The 15,326-nt window shown below is 45.6% G+C and overlaps 1 protein-coding gene across 1 annotated transcript in view; it reads right to left on the reverse strand.

Moving 5' to 3' along the window:
* The window catches only part of LOC126518048 (QRFP-like peptide receptor), a 104,121-nt gene extending 95,248 nt beyond the window's left edge, over positions 1 to 8,873 (reverse strand). Inside the window, exon 1 of the mRNA XM_050167904.3 lies at positions 8,429 to 8,873. The gene's annotated coding sequence lies outside the window, so the exon portion shown is untranslated. The remainder of the gene's footprint in view (positions 1 to 8,428) is intronic.
* Between the last annotated feature and the right edge of the window lie 6,453 nt (positions 8,874 to 15,326).

Here is a 15,326-nt window from a genome sequence, read left to right on the forward strand (position 1 = left end):
ACCGATGTTAAACAAAGATCTCTTCCCTTCATTCTCCATCCCACCACGAAAAAAAATAATAAAAGCATTGAGCTACCTATAAAGAACAGAGTAGAAAGGTCTGCAAAGACATGCAGCAATCCTGCATTCATTACACTCCTAATCTCGTGCCCCTTAGGCTTCAGGTGTAACTGGAAAGTATTTGAAAGTATCGTTCGCGCCATTACCGGAAATGACCGGCGTTTCACATAAAATTAGCATTTTATATCAAACGGTGTTCCACAATTCGCGATTTCTTATTCTTTAAATACATATATTAATGATTCAGAGCTGTGTTTCTGTGATGAAGGACAATCGCCCGTATACTAAAACATGGTTCCAAGTAGATGTTTGAGAAAGTTTTCTGGGTAACAGGTACAGGTATGTCGAACGCTGCTCCGTATAACAGTGGTTTTACCCAGCTGAAACAAGACTTCTGGTATTTTTATGTGCATTCAAAAAGTAAAAACATTAAAATGTCTGAAACGCCACTCTGTACAGGTAGGTGGGAATATTTGCCAAGACTTTCCACCTATAGCTGGAAGCTATGTGAAGCGGGATGAAGAATTTGCTTCAAGAGGAAGCTTTAGTTCGTGTCCAACTCCGACGCGGCCTATTCAAATGCATGCAAAACGCAAAAACGGACGGACGGACGGACGGACGGACGGACGGACGGAAAAAACTTTAATGGGAAAAGGACCTGCGAGGTTGCCAGCCCGGGCTCCGGCCACCCGGGCATTATGTGCGGTGAGGCATAGCCTTTCCGCCGCTGCCCGGGCCCGCTGGATAGCCCATAATTGGTCGTGTAGTTCCGAGCCAGTCAGAGCGCTTAGCCATCGCTCCTCGAGAAGGTCCGGTTCTATCTTGTCCTCTACATATACTGATCTGATCTGTGTGCACTTCCATAAGATGTGTGCCATGTCGGCGTGTTCGTGTTTGCAGAGCTTGCAGCTCGCGTCTGGGTATTGTGTTGAATTTATTCTGTACAAGTATACTGGGTTTCGGAACGTTCTGGTTTGCAACCTTCTCCTATCTGTTTCTTGAGACCTGTCGAGTTGTTTGTGGGGTTGTGGGTATGCTTCTCTTTGTTTCGTGTAGTGTGTCAGTATGTCGTGGTACGTGACCAGTCTATCCCTGTCGTCTTTTATCGCTTCTTCGTCATCGTCGCCTCCTCCGTCTTCTCCAACGCCTCCGCCGCAGTCCTTCCCCCTTCCCTGAGGGTTGCGGGGTGTTGGGCCGTCACTGTCCGTGCCGCGGATTTTAATGAAATTTGTTGAATTGGAGAGAGAAAGTTCAATTCTAGCGACTGTTGGAAGCGGAATTTTGACTTAGGGCTTGAATTTTGTTTAAAATATTTTCAAATATGCGACCGTCTGAAAAAAAAAATACAAGCACGAAGTTTACAAATTCATAGCTCTGCATCAAAAACAGATATCGCGGTTCTGTAAACGGTATCCATTAGATCATTCAAATTACACAAATTCCATATGTCATTTCACATCTTACATCAATTTGTTAGGTTGGTTACGAGGGTTCTGCAAAAGCTGTATTTCCATATTACTAAATTTCTTTATATTCATGTGTAACATATCAATTTTGTCTGCTTTTGATGTACTATTAGTGAAATTCACAGAATTGTATTATCATTTGTCATTGTTGAGTTACAGAGCTGTAAACTTGATAGTTTCATATTTTGAAAATGTTCGATTTTTTCTAATTTTTAATAAAATATTGAAAACATAGCTCAAAAATTCGAAACCAGCAGTCGCTAGATATTAAGTTTTTCTTTTAAATGCAACAAACCTCGTCAAATTTGGTGCAGTGGTTGCCGGGGAAAACGAATTCTCCTTTTACATGTGTTTAGATAGGAGCCCCCAAGCTAAAGCTTCTTCTTAAGCGATTAACGTTCCGCGTTGCACATTTAATCTCCCTCACTTTAGAAAATCTTTTTTTCACTTCATCGCTTAGAGTTGTATGTTGTGTCACTACCGCCGTAATACAAACACAAGCGTGGCTGAAAAAAAAAGTGAGTGGTAACTGACAGTAAATCGCGTAACTTTTTTCTGAATTTGTGAAGGCACATGTCATAAAAGACGGTGTTAAATGACGCGGTGAAAAGCCAGCGAGAACGGGCCATCAGGGTGCGGTCACAATCGGTAGCAAAAGAGCTAACGCGCCGAAACTCGCCTCATGATACTCCAGCGATGGGATTATCGCGCATTTTGCTGCTGCGGCTGTCACGTGAAAACGTCAATATTACAATGCTCCTTCCAGAGCGATTGGTGAAGATCACCTTGGTGAAGACCAACACCTAGGATCTAACTCAAGGGGCTTGTCGGCTATATGATTGCGATGACATCATGAAAGGCCGACGACGCCTTTGTAAATCCTACGTGAAAAAAAAATTCGCTACAGTATCCGAGAATGGGCGAGTTGGCACCACGGTGTCGTTGGCACATATTCATTATAACGGCAGTGCAAATGAGACGGCACCACCGAGAAGGGGAAACACGCAGGAGAAGAGCTGAAGTAACAACTGCAGTTGTTAGTTCGGTGCTTGTCCTGTGTCTTTATCATCTCGGTGTTCCTTTCTCATTTGCGCTGCCGTTATAGTGAATGTAACGGTAGAGGGCCCGCGACGTAAAATAAGAGTGCGAAAACGTGCTCTAGCCGGGGCACGGAGACATTGACTGTGCCGACGAGAATGGCGACGGTCATGTCCGACTATTCGGTGATGATGGCGTCAGCGGCGAGAGCGTAGTGAAGGTTCGATCACGGTGTGGGATCACGACAGACGAAGGAATCAGGTCGACGACCACCCAGTGACGCTGATGGCACGTTGAGAACAGTAGACAAAGCTTGTCGTTGATGTTGTTGCCTCAGTACATCTGGGTAGGGCAAATTATCTTCCTCCTCCACTTTTGGCATCATCAACAGCAGCAGCATCGTGATCATCATTCATTATCATCATTATGCTTCTAGCATAACCCCAATGTTACGCCGACTGCAGAACGAGCTCAGCCCAGCAAGAAGGCAGATGAAATTGGGCTTTCTTTTCTGTTGATCGCTGTCAAGCAAACGTGATCATACATAGTGATGATTGCACCTGCGATAGGTCAGCGAAATAAATGCAAGTTCCCCTTGTGGTATCACTTGTGAAAACGTCGTTGCACCAGGCTTCGCGCCCGCCTCGCCGTGAACAACGTAGGTTGGCAGCCAACGTTGAGTAGCATAGGAGCAAGCAAGAACACCCTTTCGGTGTCGTCTGGAAAGATTCGCGCATATTCTAGACGGAGCCCGTTGACCGCATCGCACAGGGCTGAACGCGCCGCTTTGAACAGGTGCGCTGGGTTCTGGAGCTGTTGGGCTTTGAGGAAGAAATGCGACGTCCTGATCCGTTGGCTCAGCTATAAAAAACGAAAAGCAACCTTGCTATAATTTTGCGATTTCGGGGAGGGAGCTTTAGTGCTACTGTAGTCACGCTTTCGCGCTAGTTCGCTAAAGTTGATGGTGCGGAAAGCCGGCGTACCTGTGGTGTCGAGCAGCTTTCGTACACCACCTCATTATATCAGGATAAGTCGTAGCTCGGCGTAGCTTTCTTTTTAGTTGTTGTTTTATTCTTAAATTAGGGTTTGCGCTAGAACACACCTGCGGAAAAGAAAGTGCCACGCAAGGAGCAATACCTCGTTAACGTTACCGGAACAAAAAGAAAACACTGTTCGGATTTCATAGAAGTGAAGCTAGGGAATACAACAAACCTATACTGTGTTCTGAACGTTTCAGTGAAGCACGTGGATACTGGATGCGCGGAGCAAGCAAAACCGGAAGCATTTAAAGGGAAACTCAGAAGGCTTATTTTCTTTTTGCTTTTTGATGTTATTTCTTGCAATAGCTTCCTTTCTCTTTTCTCTCTTTTTTTCTTCTCGTACTTCTTAGCGCTGCAACGCACTGGTACCTGTTGGCGGAAGCAACAATTGCGACAGTGATCGCACTGGGAAGCTGAAAAATAATTTCTCGTGTTGTTAGCTGACAGTGGCTTAATGCGTACCTTATTATTTAATGAAACGGAGAGGTAAGGTGGAGATTCTTGAGGGGTGCTCCAACCGTGCACTGACACTTTTTGAAAGTGTAATTGAAATGTTCGGTAATATCTATCCAAGTTGCGGAACCATTACTGTCTTTTGCATTTAATGAGAAGCTGCTAAAATGAACATGATTGCGTTGGTTGTATTTCTGCACTTTTTTGTGCGTTCTTTTCAAGGCGATGCGATTTTTTATATGTCGCACTTGTCCCTGTATATAGAACGACTTGACAGCAGAAATGAGCATGGCTTTTCATTCATGGCGTCCTACATTTCCGGCAAGAAAATAATAAGCAGTGCCAGAAGCACAGATTTCTTTATATCTATTAGATATCACTGGCGAGAAAGTATAGTGGGTAGAAAAATGTTAAATAGTAAAAACTAGGCGAAATACATTTCATTTATTAGTTAAAGCTGTCATACTCTGCAAGAACAATTAACTGAATTTCTTATTATTTTTAGCCACGCGGCCACGAAATCATACCACATTTGATAGAATGTAGATAATCACGAGATTTAACACGTTACTAGGCCTAGTCAAGCAACCAAAAACATTGCATGAAAATCTCACATGAAAGTCTGTGTGAGGCAACACCGTTTCATTTCGTTTCGTCTTGTTTTGCTTTCTCTACCTGATGACACGGAGCCACCGCTAGGAATTATTGACCAATATTCGGATGTTATTAGAAAAAAAAGTAATTTATTACTAAAACCAACAAAAAAGTTTCGAGAAGAAATTAATTAAAAATAATACTGCCTGAAACAACTAAAAAGTTCCTCCGCGGCTAAGAAAACTTAGGCACCTGTATTGCAACGGTCAAGAGAAACGCTCACAGAGAAAGAATATCCCAAATGTAAAAATGCATACCAAAATTTCTGAGCCGTGATTCTAGCATATCTTTTCCTCAAAGAAGAACAAAACGGTGACGGAATAAGAAAACGCGATCGATTGTCTCATCTTCTCCGCATATCGGGCAGACGGGGGGAAGGGGGGGGGAAGGGTGACGATAAAAAGTTGAAGGCTGATGTCCGACAGCGTAATCGTATGAAAAGTACTTAAGTTTTACTGGCGTGAAATGAACGTTTCCCTCTAGGGAGCAGGAGCTGTCGACACAGTGAAATTCTCTATAGCTGTGTTCAAAAAGTCTCGAATAACTTCAGGTCTCCTGACTCTAACAGCAGTTTCGTAAGTTGACGCAGGGTGTAATGACAGAACAGGGCGACTGAGGACAGCTCTCGCCGTACTTTCAGCCATATCGTTCAGAAATAAGCACTTACGGGAAAGCACCCAAACTACTACTATAAAATTCACGTGAGCAGGCACAAGAAAACGAAATGGCCGTAAGAGGTGAGTACCACTATTTGCGGCGGGCGATAAACATAGGGTAAACATTTCGTTATCTTGACAACTGTAGATATAGATTAATTAAACTCGCGTCAGGCTTCAGGCGATCGCCAGAACTTCAGGAAGAAACAGGGATAAGGAGTCCCGAAGCTTAATTGAGACTGACCCGTTTTCAGCGGTGGAGAAAATGCCAATACCAGATACTTCTTCCACTGCGAGCAGTCTGTCGCAATGGCAGTCGTTATTGCGAAATTTTCTAAATGACCTGGTAACATTTCATTTCAGCTACCAAAGCTACCAAAGCTTTCAGCTACCAAAGGGAAGTTGTATGTTGTTTGAGTGACATATCACTTGGCGTAATATTAATTTCTTCGCTCATTCCTGCATCTCACGCCATTTTTTTTTCTCGTGGGTACAAGTACACCGGCTTTCCAGCTAAGCGTTACGTTGCTTGCGCATCAGATGCTTCTAACCATAGTTAAGCTCGCTTATCTCAAAACAACAATAAACAGACAAACAAGGGTTCCTGCAGGGTAAATGCAAAGAGGTAAGGAAGCAAACCGAACACTTTAGCTGATACAAATGTGAAAGCGCGACATTGTTTTATATAAAGTTTAGAGTGAGCTCGGTACAGTTGTAGAGGGCTTAGCATAAGCAGTAGACGGAGCATCGAAGTGGAAAATCTAGTAGACCGTAACACAAGAGCAAAACATTGAATTAAACACACCAGAAAAAAATACAGGGTTTGTTAGCGTTCTCTTGCTGTGAGAGAGTGTAGTTGGGCCCTGGAATCCAGGTGACAGGCCTTCTCTGAAACGTTACCGCTTCGTTAGCGACTCGACCTGATAACTTGCACTGGTTGTCTCATTACCACTTCCTATATTGTTCGCATATAACTTCTATTATCACTTGACTTTCAACATTCATTTTGCCTTCATAAGCGAAATGCTTGGCTGATCTACCTCCGCTTCAGCTTTGGGAACTTTTTCGGTAGCCGTTCCCTTTTAAATTTTTTGACTAAGTTATCAGGTGGCGACCAGCAACACTCTATTTCCAGCGAAAATTAGTCAAGTGGTAATAGTGCTGATGAATACTTGATCGGAATGTTTCTTTTTTATGTTTTCATTCTTCCTAAACATCTTCCTTACTATTTTTTTAAAATATAGCTTTCTAAAGCTACAGCATTGCCGAGTTAACAACCTGAACACAAGAAGAGTATCATATATCCAGATTGTGCCCTGGCTTAGAACAGCTGCCTCTTCGGTGCGCCTTTAGAAATAGCAACAAATGTAGGCGCAAATTTTTTGGGATAAAATGAGGAAGAGGTATTTACTTCACCCTAAAGTTTCTGGAGACATCTTACCATGGCAGTTTACTCGCTGTTTAGGTCACTAAAATCCACCAAGGTCGCCAAGGCTCCAAGCAGGAAAAGTTGCAGTTAGGTTGACTAAAAACTCCCAAAATTTAGCGAGCTTCTCACTATTTTAGCAACACCGCTCCACTCTGTGTAGCCCACGAGCCACAAGATTAGGATGGAGCTGCAGCCCTGTTTAGCGGAAAGATGTCTCTGAAAGCTGACCTGTGGAAAGAAAAGTTTAAAAAAATTGTTTGCTCCATAACTTGTCAACGTCACGTACTGATGGCGAATTCTTTGGCAAAGTTAGGATGAACCGAGATTGTGAGACCCAAGAGGAAGTCTTTCCGCACAACAAATATGTCTTGCCTCTCTGTTCCTCAATAAGGTAAAAAAAAATTTTCTTATATATAGCCAGTAGAAAAAATGCACAAGAACCAAATACCTTCAAAGAGTGAAACATTCGCAACTCACGTAAGAATGGCGCAACGTTGAAGCGACATGAGTGTCTGTTTCCTCCCAAATAATTTTATTAAAATATTTATTTAAAATCGCGGGAGATCACCTTAGCAGCATCCAAAAAGGAGTTATTGTATTCCTATGAAAAAATAAGTTATTTGTTTCGTCATTTGAACAAACTAAATAAATCATCATCAATCTTGTCAAGTAATATAGGCTCAGTATGCGAGGTAAAAAAGAATCGCTAATCCCCTCCAGCGCCTCTTGGATATAGGTGATAAGCAGTCCAGGTTCAAGCTAAATAAGTTATGAAACTGCGAACATTTCCTTTTGGTATATTCAATTTGCACGGAGAAAGACATCGAGCAGAGAAAAACAAAGTCAGTCTTCATGAATTGAGCTTCAGTTATACGATTATAAACAATGTCATGCCTCCTGCCGCTGCCTACATCATGCGAAGAGCTCGTAACAGGCGACTCTAATGAATCAAACGGATGAGCATCAATGTCTTTTGCAGGACATTACGCTTTCTTTAATTTTGGTTTGATGCCTGCATTTCTTATTCATATGTGCTGCCTGGTTTTGCTATAACTTCTGAAAATGTTTTATTTTTCGGTTATATATACATAAAAAGCCAACTATCATAATTTATTGTGTGAATTTATCAGTAAAGCAACACCTGGCTTAACTTGTACAATTTGAACGTGCTATTACATATTCCCATGATTTTTCTTTATTTGATATACTTTTTCTCCTTTATCCCCTACATTGTTTCTATAGTTCTCACAAACACCGCGAACGTATGCACTTGCGCTAAATGATGCCGCTGTGAATAGTCACTATTGTCAGGTCGGAATAGCCTGTTGATCTATGCGTATCGTTTCCTCCCGACGCGACTTTTTCCCTAGTCCGTTCTCTCGAACGGCAATAACGCTCAAATAGTAATGGGAAAAGGAATCGTCGTAAGAAGAGGTGACAAGGTAATATCAAAGAGGGTACAGACACTAAATAGTCGACGACAAAGTGTATGCCTACAGGGCGAAGCGAAAGCAAGTCATCGAAATCAGCGACCCAGCACAAGAAAAAAAAACACTTTGATATAGCGCAGTAATCGAGAAGAAGCAGAAAGAGAAAAGCGAGGTAAAATTTAGGACACCGTGCGACACTCACAGGAGCTGGCAGTCCCGTTTCCGGGGCAAGGGTCCCGCGAAAAACGTCCCGGCGCCGGCTATCGGCCCGTCCACGAGAAGGCACGCCTCCCTCCCAAAAGGAAATTCGCACTTCACTCGGGAATCCGCGCTCGCGCGCGCTCGCAGGACCCGTCGTTGAGCGAGTGGCCGCTCCGACAAACCGAGCGTCCCGAAGCGCGCCTGCCGGAGCGAGACGCCGCGCCGCTCCGCGGCTACCGTCCGCACCGCCGGGCCCGAAACGCGCGGCGGCATTCTTCGCTCCGGGCCGCCACGGCCGAGTAGGTGGCGGGCCGTTGACACCGCAGCCTGCGTCGGGATGCCTCGGAGCGAGGCGGTTGGCCCTCTTTTTCCGTTATTGCGTTCTTTCGCGCGGTATAGCTCGGCCCCGCGGAATGTTTGTCAAATAGTGAGCATCGAGCGACTTTTCTTTTTGTTTTTATACTCAATTCGTCGCCTGCCAGGGCCCAGCGGCTATTTCTCCTGATACTGGTCGCGTGTTGGCTGGGTTTCTCTTGTCAGACCGCGGAGGTTTCATACCAAGTGGAAGCTGTGCATGAAAACGCCAGGAGGAGGAGACAGAGAGGAAAGACAGGGAGGTTAGCCAGTGTAAGTACCGGCTGGCTACCCTGTGGTGGGGAAAGGGGTAAAGGGAATGAAAGGAGAAAGAAGAAGAAGAGGAAAAAAATGGAAACCAGAAAATTCACACAGTAACGCGAAACTACGCGCTACAACATTCAAAGGTGGTCGCACAATTCGCATGTTCATAAAAACTTCAGCAAAGCCCTTAAGGCCTTGAGTGCCGAAGCCCGTCTGGACCAATGTCCTAGAGCTTTTTCCTCTGTAAAGGGGCGATTGTCCAGTTTTTCGACAGCGGTCACGGGCACTTTTCTTGGCACTTTGTAACGGGGACAGTCACAAAGGAGGTGCTCAATCGTCTCCTCGCAGCCGCAGGTGTCACAAGCAGGGCTGTCGGCCATTCCATTGCGGAATGAACAGGAGTTCGTGAATGCCACGCCGAGCCACAGGCGGCACAGAAGTGTTGCTTCCACTCGTGGCAACCCTGGTGGTAAGCGGAGTTGCAGACGTGGATGCAATCTGTGGAGACGTGCGTTCGTGAATTCACTGGTGTTCCACAGATTCTGTGTAAGCGCGCGGGCGAGGGAGCGAAGTCTTGTGGCTGCATCTGTTCTTGACAGTGGTATGGGTATAATCTGGGCACCCTCATGAGCCGACCGGGCAGCGTCATCCGCACTGTCATTTCCTGAAATTCCGCAGTGACTCGGTATCCACTGGTAGATGATGTTGTGTCCCTTGTTGATTGCGTGATGGTGGAGTAGTCGGATGTCTGCGACTAATTGCACATTTGGTCCATGGTTGAAAGGGGAGATCAGACCCTCAAGAGCTGCCTTTGAGTCACATAAGATGGACCACGAATCTGATTATTTGTGAACAATAAACTCCAGAGCAGCGCGGATACCTGCGAGTTCTGCACCCGTCGATGATGTAATGAAAACGCCAGGGTGGCGAAACACTCTATGGAAAACCAGATGGTCAAGCTTAATACGAAAGTTTCTCCTACATTTATGTAGTAAGGTAACGCTTGCTTCACCTAGTTGGTCCCAAACTAACAATGGGACATTTAATAACAGAAAGCAACGCACGTATTACGGAAACGACGAAGTGATTGGTCAGTATGTTTTTACGGGGAAGCTGTTATCCTCTCGGTGTTCGGCATTCTGGAGCTAAAGCTCCACTTCCCGAGAAACAACTCCCAAGGTCAATCTCGGTGCGCGTTTCACCTTCAGCCGGCGCCGTGCAAGTGTGAAGGCGTGACGTCACGTTACGTGATCCGCTACAGAAAGGCGTCGCAGCTGCGCGTGCTCGAGCTTCGCCGCTTTGTACCACGTGACTAGGCGAAGGTTTAACAGCTGCTTCGCCGGCGCTCGGTCGCTCATTCTCGCCGTGAATGAAGCACGCGCCGGTGCGAGCGCGTCAACTCTTCGCCGCAGGCGCCAGACTGAGTATGAACACCCTGCCGGGGTACAGCTCGCCGGGAGGAAGCACTGAAGAACCGTGTGTAACCATGCCTAACAGAGCTTTCGCTCGTATAACTAGTTTCAAGCCACGTTGAACCCCAGCCACTTTTTTTGGTTTCCGTCTGTGAACAAAAATTATCATCAGTAATGGTTCATACGCCCCTGAGCAAGCAAAAATGCAATGGCTCATCACCATCCTAACGTGGAGGCTACAAGCGCTTAGCGAAGTGAAGCGAACAGTGCATACATTCATTGAAATCATCCAAGCAACACACAGACCAGCACACGTTTCAATAAAGAACGAGCTCAAAACAAGCATCCGAACCATCAATAAGGCATCCCATACCCTCCTCAGTAGTTGTAGGGATGGTTATTTGCAACAGCGTCGCTCGACATCCACTTTCGCGGAGCCGGGATGACGAGTCCCTTTTTTTCATCACTGTTTCTATCTTTAGGGATATAAGCAAACATTTTTTGGGCGTAAGCAAAATATTCCCCATTTGAGCACATTCGTGACAATTGTTGGCCTTGGAATATTCACGGGACCCTACTGGTACTCCTTTTCTGCGAAGGAAAGCAGTATGAAGTGCGAGAGGTTGTGCGCTGCGAATCTTCTGCTAGCCTTTCTGTCAGATGCTGGTTTCAGCGAGATGCTTCAATTTAGTATGTTGTATGATGATGTGCGCTTTGTGTACGTTACTGGTATGCTGTGTGCGTTGCATGTATTATTTTATTTGTCGTGGTTTTCATCTGGAATAGAGTGTAAGGCTTAGTGCCTGGCAAATATCTGCAGTTTTCATTAAATACAGCCTCTCCCTATCTCGGTGCTAGACAGCGATAACTGAATGCTCATTTAACTGATGTAAACGAAACGCGGCCTTCTTTTTCGGTGTAATGAGCTCTTTCATTCTCCACAAGCCATTATTAGTGTACCAGCAGGATTGACATCAAACTCTCCTTAATGAATGGCAATCTATGCAGTGATCGTGAGAAGCGCCGCAGAGACGACTGTGTAGACAACGCGAACCATGTTCTCTTCTATATTTTTTTCACGTAAGGTTGACAACGTATTAACTCCAACGTAGGCTTAAATTTTCAAATGAATGAATATTAGATATGTATAAGCCTTTTCACCTACAGTTCTTTTTTCTAATTGCTGCAGGGTGGGAACGGCAAGGTCGACGACGTCATAATGGCACTCATTCAACTTAAAGCTGAAATATGTATAATTGTGGATATGGCTGTTAAGATATTGAATTAGAATGGAGCAGAGCTTGCGTTGTAGTACTCTTTCTTTTTGTGTGTAGCAAGTATGAGTCGAGAGCAGACATTCTGGGACGTTACATTCTGGGACTTTAATACGTGCCAGAACCAAGATTACGATGAACATGCGGTGTTATGGGAGACTCTGGATTAACTTTGACCACGCGGGGTTCCGTAATGTGTACCGTTAACTAAGTACACATGGCGTTCCAATATGGCGCCGCTAAGACCGGGATCGAACGCGCGACCTCGACCTCTGCAGCACAACGCCATTACCACTGGGCCACCGCGGCAGGTGCGAATCGATAGTGTGCTAGTTTGACTAAGGCAATTCCGGTCCTGAATGCCAGTTGTGTACCGTCCCCTCTCGAACACAGGTTATAAATAAGCTTTACCAGGCCACTATGCAAACTATTAGTAGGCGTCAGTTGGTATGCCTACCGTTTTCGTATCGGCAAAATGAACAGTGCCTCATAACTCTTGAGATTGCGAAGGTACCACGCTACGCTCCTTCAGCTACTGGCCTTCTTTTGGTGATGTAAGAGAAGCTTCGCGTGCCCATTTAAGCCGACTGAACGACTGAGCGTTCCCACAGTCAAACATATTGGGACCGTGGATTCGACCGCATCAAGGGCACAGCAAGCCAACAGGGCTTTGTTGCGCATTTTAAAGACGAGTGAGCTTTGCGACCACCTTCGAATGCGCGGTAAACGCGGTTGCATAAATATTTGCGCCTGATTCACGTCTTGTTGATATCTTTCATCGTTTACAATTTTCTTTCCCTTCCTGCTTTCTATTTTTCTTTCCCTTCTACCGCGCCTTTGAAAGCGCGGTAAAAGCGGTTATGCATATATGCGCAAGAATCATGTGCTATACCTTTCCTTCCGCCCTTTCCACTTTCCCTTCCGGCTTCGACTTCGCCCATTGTGGGCTAGTGAATACCTTTCGACCTGCTTTGCTACCTCACACCCAGAATACCTACCCTAGCTACCTTATACAACCCGATTCACCCCTTTCTTTCTTTTCACTGGCTTGCAGAATAAAGTTCGGTGACTTCTTCAACTGGAATGTCACTGGAGGATATGTTTATCTGAGCGTGCACACACTAGTCTAAATGTTTCCTCGTAAATTTCATAATTAATTAGCTGCTCCGGCATATGACACCTAGCACACTTTACTGGACGCACCACTATCTATACCGACGCGTAAACATGCCCTACCCACAAGTGGCGTGATTGAGACCCGCTACCCGTATTTGTTCACCTAGAAATCGACACGGCACGTGGTAAAGACCGGACGAACGAATAATGGAGGACGGAAGCGGCGAAGCGTAAGTAAGCGCTTAACAGCCAACCCTGCAAAATTAATGATGTAGCGCTTCCGCCTCACCTCCAGGTTTTCCTTAGATAACTGAGGAAAATGTAACGCACTGGAAACGGTTCAGTATGATGGATTCTAATGCGATGCACAGTTTGACATGCGGTCCACGCAAATACGGAAAGCTGAAAATTGAGGCAATTTGTTTTGACTAATTAATGACATCAGAAAAACGACGTTTCAAGATCGCTCGCAAGAAAAGAAGTCTTCTGAATGAGCGGAATGAATGAATGAGCGGTGGAGAGCATTTCCAGACTTTAGGTCAGCAGTGTGCAAGGGGAATGATATCCAATGAAGGGATGAAGGAACGAGCACCTCAGCACAGATGCAGTTGGGATGTCTGCACAATCACGTGAGAAGGAGCACTCCACACATTTCCATGCTGCATCTTAAGTATGTAATTCCAGCAGACATGGAACGAAAGCTTGCGCGTACCGACGCCAACTCATAAGTGTCGTCTTCTCCAGGCATGACAGAAGAGCTCACAATTTGCACTGGGCTAATTCCAACTATCGCCAAGATTACTTTTCGCGCTAGACACAGACTTGAGATTCAGTATTCCACCCAATGCAAAGCGAAGTCATTAAAGTTTCATAAAGAGAGTCAGGCTCGGGCTGACGTTTACGGGAGATTATCTTCACAACACAAGAGTAACCGTGAAACTGACCGCAGCTGTGGAGCACGTCACACTCCAGAGACGATGTTGCGCATCTTTGTGTGACTGCCCCAATCACAGGACACAGCGTCAAGTACCTTATATCATATTGCGTGGTTTTGACGAAAGACCCCTTGCGAGTTTGGGGGAGGGCACTTGGAACAACGGGAACGCCCTTGACATTTTAAACAAAGAACGACCTTGACGTAATAGTTCTGCGGAAATGCGCAAGGTGGAGAGAAGTAAATAATAAAGAGAAGATGAGACATCCGCCTAAACTTAGCTAAGTGCTACAGAGGAAACCGATGCGGGTTCCTCAAAAGAAAAGCCTCGCAGTTTAAAGTTGCTAACCGCCTGGTTAGCTCAGATGGTATAGAGGCTGCCCCGGAAAGGCGGTGGTCCGGGGTTCGAGTTCCGGGCCCCATGACAAGTTTTCTTTCAACTGCGAGGCTTTTCTTTCGGGGTACCCGTACGGGTTTCCTTTGTAGCACTTAGCTACATTTAGGTGGATGTCTGATTTTCACTCTATTAAGAACGACCTTACCTTCAGGCTGTAGAACTGAATGAGAGGCGCGTGCGTATTGCAAGGTGCTGTGCGGAGGACACGTTTGCACGTTTCACGCGAACCCAGTTCGCTGTGCGGTATCACCGCCACCCGCGCTCTCTTACTCTTTTTCTTGCCGCGGATGTGCACCGAACGACTACTTTCTGTGGCAGCACAGCCAAAGCTACGCACACGCACTCGCACGTACGGAGCTTCTGCTCTTGTGTCACTACTCCACGTAGTGCCGACGTATTGCTGGCGGTTTACAGCCCCAGGAAAACCAGACACGAGCGCCAGAAAGCCAGAAAACTGACAACGACAGAAACGGAAATCATTTTCCAAAGCAAGCATTTTATTTGGTTTAAGCTAGATCTTGAAAAAAAAATTATATTGTACGGTTTGTTCTACGCTACGCAGGTTCCATTTGCTTACATTCGCAAACTACGTGCAGATAGTCTACAAAGAAAAAAAAAGTGCGCTTCGACTCCGGGTGCTTTGGCTACGCTGCCACAGAAGGTTGTCGGCGCGTATATAAAGCGTACACATCGCAAGTTAGATTGTCGCGTAGCAAGATTCACCACTAGTACTCCGAGTCAACGGGGACATCGAACAGTCCTATTGAGCAGAACGTTGCGTATAGAAATTGACTGACTCCAGTACTGACTCCAGTCTCTAGGAATGAAATGACCGGCCAGTAGACGCGACACCTGGAGTAATGTGGCACCCGCGCCGGCTACTGACGGAGGCTACGTAACCTACCACGAATGGCAACTCAGTGGCCACTCGCGGGGACTGGTGTTTAAGACGGCTTGCACGATCCTGCCTGTCGCCACATCGAAGTGTCTCGCAAACGCTGCCGCTCACGTCTGCGTTCACCTTCGAGAAAAAAAAAAAAACTGAGATAAAGGAAACTCCGTAGCTGGCGGAACCATTGCCACGTAAAATAACCGCGAATGAATTCCGACGTCTAATTGCTTCATTGCCGATTGTTTCAAGAGAACTG

This window comes from Dermacentor andersoni, chromosome 11 (assembly GCF_023375885.2).
Source record: "Dermacentor andersoni chromosome 11, qqDerAnde1_hic_scaffold, whole genome shotgun sequence".
NCBI lineage: Eukaryota > Metazoa > Arthropoda > Arachnida > Ixodida > Ixodidae > Dermacentor > Dermacentor andersoni.